This window comes from Mirounga leonina, unplaced genomic scaffold, assembly GCF_011800145.1.
Source record: "Mirounga leonina isolate KUSES-001 unplaced genomic scaffold, KU_Mleo_1.0 Mir_204, whole genome shotgun sequence".
Taxonomy (NCBI): Eukaryota; Metazoa; Chordata; class Mammalia; order Carnivora; family Phocidae; genus Mirounga; species Mirounga leonina.
This window is the reverse complement of record NW_023270513.1, coordinates 12,254,399-12,259,565: the sequence shown is the minus strand read 5'-3', so window position 1 is coordinate 12,259,565 and position 5,167 is coordinate 12,254,399. Positions and strand designations below refer to the sequence as shown.

At 38.2% G+C, this 5,167-nt stretch overlaps 1 pseudogene; it reads left to right on the top strand.

The window, feature by feature from the left end:
• Nucleotides 1-2,128: 2,128 nt before the first annotated feature.
• On the top strand, nt 2,129-2,867 carry LOC118025960 (annotated as a pseudogene).
• The last annotated feature ends 2,300 nt before the right edge of the window (nt 2,868-5,167 follow it).

The following is a 5,167-nucleotide window of genomic DNA, read 5'->3' as shown; positions in this document are numbered from 1 at the left end:
CAAGACTCATCTATATGCTGCCTATGGGAGACTCATTTTAGACATAAGGACACCTGGAGATTGAAAGTGAGGAGATGGAGAAACATTTAAATATGAAAATTTAAATGCAAATAGATGAGACAAGAAAGCCATAATAGCAATACATATATCAGACAAACTAGGCTTTAAAACAAAGATTTTAACAAGAGACAAAGGCAGAACATAATAACAAAGGAGAAAATCCAAAAAGAAGATATAATTGTAAATTGTAAATATTTATGTACCCAATATGGGAGCTCCCAAATATATAAAATAACAAACATAAAGAGAATAATTGATAATAATACAATAATAGTAGGGCACTTTAATCCCCCACTTAAATCAATGGACATATCATTTAAACAGAAATTAAACAAGGGAAGAATGGCTTTGAATGATGCACCAGACCAGATGGACTTAACAGATACATTCAAAACTTTATATCCTAAAACAGTAGAAAACACATTCTTTTCAAGTGCACATATTCTCCAGAATAAACCTCATATTAGCCCCAAAACAGGCCTAAACAGACATAAAGATTGAAGTCACACCATGCACCTTTTCTGAACATAAAGCTATGAAACTAGAAGTCAACCAGAAGAAAATATCTGGAAAGACCAGAAGTACATGGAGGTTAAACAATATGCTACTAAAGAATGAAAGGGTCAACCAGGAAAGCAAAGAAGAAATTTTAAAAATACATGGAAACAACTGAATATGAAAACACAATGGTCCCAAACTATTGGGATACAGCAAAAACAGTCCTGAGAGGGAAGTATAGAGCAATACAACACTGCCACAAGAAGAAAGAAAAATCTCAAATAAATGACCTAACCTTACACCTAAATGAGCTAAAAAAAGAACAACAAATGAAGCCTAAAGTGAGCAGAAAGAAGGAAATAAAGATTAGAGCAGAAATAAATGATATAGAAACTAAAAAAATGCAGTGGAACAGTTCAATTAAACCAGGTGCTGGTTCTTTGAGAAATTTAATAAAGTTGATAAACTCATAGCCAGACTTATTTTAAAAAAGAGAAAGGACAGACCAAATAAATAAAATCACAAAAGAGAGAGGAGAAATAATAACAAACACCAACAAAATAAAAAAAAAATGTAAGAGAATATTATGAAAAACTACATGCCAAAAAATTGGACAACTTGGAAGAAATGGACAAGGTTCTAGCAACATATAAACTACTGAAACTGAAACAGGAAGAAATAGAAAACTTGAACAGACCCATAACCAGCAAAGAAATTGAATCAACAATTTAAAAACTCCCAACAAACAAAAATCCAGGACTAGATGGATTCACAGATGAATTCTACCAAACATTTAAGAAGAGTTAAGACCTATCTTCAAACTATTCAAAAAAAAAAAAAAAAGAAAGAAATGGAAAGAAAACTTCCAAATTCATTTTATGAGACCAACATTAACCTAATACTAAAACCAGAAAAAGACTCTAATAATAACGAGAAATACAGATCAATATCCCTGATGAATGTGGATGCAAAAATTCTCAATACAATACTAGCAAACTGAATCTAAAAATACATTAAAAAATCACTCACCACGATCAAGTAGTTTTTTTTTTTTTTCCTGGGTTGCAAAGTTGGTTCAATAATTGCAAATCAATAATGTGATGCACTACATTAATAGAAGAAGAGAAAAGAACCATATGATCAGAGGTGCCAGGTGCTGGGGCAGACAAGGACCCTCAACAATTCCTCCCAGGGTGGGCAGCTGCATGGGTAGACAAGCGTGTGGGAGAATGGTGATGTCCCCTGGGCTTGGAAGGAGGCAGAAATGTCTGCTTTGCTGGCCTGGGACTTGAGGCACTGGGGCACATGAAGTGGACTGGCCAAAGGCAGGGCCAGGCTCCAGGTCCATAAGACCTGAGATGCCCAGTCGCCCAGGGGCCACATTAATTCCTTTCCTTCCTCCTTCAGCACCCTAGGATTCTGAACCACAAGAAGGCAGCAGGATCCTCTGGGACCTCTAATCCCTCCCTCTGTCAGGCTGAAAAGTCTCACATGGCAGAGGTCCAGCTGTGCCCCTTCTTGTGCATGGAGCCTCTGGTACCTGTGCCCTTCACACACATGATACATACAATACTGTGGGGTGGAGCCTGTGTCTGTGGACCTGTGACTGGGAGGCCACAAAGCAGTCACTGAGCAGTGTGGGCCCTGTGGACCTGCTGGTGAACAACACTGCCATGGCACTGCAGCAGCCCTTCCTGGAAGTCATCAAGGAGGCATGTGACGTGTCCTTTGATGGGAACCCATAGGCTGTTTCCAAATGTCCCAGTTCATGGCCCATGGCTTAATAGCTAGGGGAACTCTGGGGTCCATCATGAATGTCTCCAGTCAGGCCTCACAGTGCACAATGACTAACCATAGCATCTACCACTAACCACTGCTCCACCAAGGGTGCCATGGACATGCTGACCAAAGTGATGGCTCTGGAGTTAAGGACACACAAGATCTGCATAAATGCAGTGAACTCCACAGTGGTGATGACCCCCAAGGGCCAGGGCAACTGGAGTGACCCCAGAAGGCCAAGGTAATGCTGAATTAAACCCCATTTGCCAAGTTTGCTGAGATGGAGAACGTGGTGGACATCATCCTTTTCCTGCTCAGTGACTAGAGCAACATGACCACAGGTTCCACTGTGCCAGTGGATAGGGGATTCCTGGCTACCTGAGTCTCCTCTACCTAACACACCCTTGTTCCATGCTGAGCCCACACCTGTTCCCCCACCTCTCCAATAAACATGATTCTTCTGCACACCCTGCACACTGATTCCTTGGCTTCTGGCAAGTGGCCAGAAGATGCAGAACCCAGTGCTGGATGTGGGAATGAGTGCCAGGTAGGCAAACATCCATTCAACTCACATCCCAATCCAGGTGGTAACCTGAATCCCATGTGTGAAATTTTTAGACCTGGCCAAGTCCCTGGCAGGACCTGGGAGGTGGGACCATCTAGAAGGCCAACTCCTAAGCATAGTGGTGAATTTGACCAAGGATTGACTTGGCCCTGTCCAGAGGATTCTGGTGTAGAAGCAGTTGAATTTTTAACAAACAGCTCTGTGGGTGTAAGCCAGACATAAATATTGGTTGATACTCATCAAAGTTAATGAGTAAGACAGAAGTGAAACAAGGAATTTGGATGTTGGAACTTCAAAAATTTGTCTATGACATGGGTGACTTCTTTGCTGAATCAGATGATAGTATTCAAATACTGGAAAAACATTTCTCATGTTCTTGAGTTATTCACAATGTACTGAGTACATGAGACATGACATATATAAATTTAACCTGCATTTCTCCATTGCTTTAAGTCTAGACAACTGATAGTAAACCAAGCCCCACTGTAGAACTAGTGATTTTCCACTGTGTAAAGGCTCTCACCAATTTGATGTCATTGAGGGAAGAGATGGAAAGAGATGCATGGTCTTCCACCTTTATATGATGTCCTCACCACAGAAGTGATAGGCATAAATAACCCCCAAAACATAAATAAGAGCACTATGTACAAAATCAATTAGGGGATTTTGGAGTATTTGTTAATTTTGATTTTAATATAGGTAACTGTAAGTTTATATAAGTAATATAAGTACTAGAAGTACTTATATAAGTTTATATAGGTATTAAAGACTGTTTAGCAACAAAAACAAAAAGAACCATATGATAATTTCAATAGATGAAGAAAAATCATTTGACAAAGTACATCCATTCATGATAAAAACCCTCAACAAAGTAGATTTAGAGGGAACATATCTCAAAACAATAAAGGCCATACACAAAAAAAACAAAGTTAATATATTCAAAGAAAAAAAAAAAAAACTAAGAGCTTTATCTCTATGGTCAGGAACAAGACAGGGATGTCCAGTTTCACAACTGTTATTGAACATAGTACTTGAAGTCCTAGCCACAGCAATCATACAACAAAAACAAATAGAAGGCATCCAAATTGGCAAGGAAGAAGTCAAACATTCACTATTTGCAGATGGCGTGATACTGTATATAGAAAACCCAAAAGACTCCACCAAAAAGCTGCTAGAGCTGATAAACGAATTCAGCAAATTGACAGGATACAAACTTTTCTATATAGAGTATACTCTACTAAAAAATTGCTAGAAATGATACATGAATTCAGTAAAGGATCAGGATACAAAGTCAACATACATAAATCTGTTGTATTTCTACACAACAGTAATGAAGCAGCAGAAAGAAAAATTAAGGAATCAATCCCATTTACAACTGCAGCAAAACCAATATGATACCAAGGAATAAACCTAGCCATGGGACACCTGGGTGGTACAGTCAGTTAAGCATCTGACTCTCGGTTTCAGCTGAGGTCATGATATCGGGGTCATGGAATTGAACCCCATGTAGGGCTCCACACTCAGTATGAAGTTTGATTAGGATTCTCTCTCCCTTTACTTCCAGACTTTAAGTTATGTTACAAACCTGTAGTGATCAAGACAGTATGGAACTGGCACAAAAACAGACACATAGATAAAGAGAACAGAATGGAAACCTAGAAATGAACTCACAACGATATGGACGATTAGTCTTCAACAAAGCAGGAAAAACTATCCAATGGTAAAAAGACAGTATCTTCAACAAATGGTGTTGGGAAAACTGGACAGCAACATGCAAAATAATGAAACTGGACCACTTTCTAATACCAAACACAAAAATAAATTAAAAATGGATTAAAGGCCTAAATGTGAGACTTGAAATCATAAAAATCCTAGAGGACAATACAGGCAGTAAACTCTTTGATATCAGCCATAGAAACTTCCTTCTGGATATGTCTCTTGAGGCAAGGTAAAACAAAACAAAGCAAAACAACAACAACAACAACATCAAAAAATTATTGGGACTTCATCAAAATAAAAAGCTTCCACACAATGAAGGAAACAATCAACAAAACTAAAAGGCAACTGACAGAATGGGAGAAGATATTTGTAAATTATATCTCTGATAAAGGGTTAGTATTTAAAATCTATAAAGAACTTATAAAACTCAACAACCAAAAAAACAAATAATCCAATTAAAAAAAAAAATGGTCCAAAGACATGAATAGACATTTTTCCAAAGGAGACATACAGATGGCCAACATACACATGAAAAGACCCTTGACA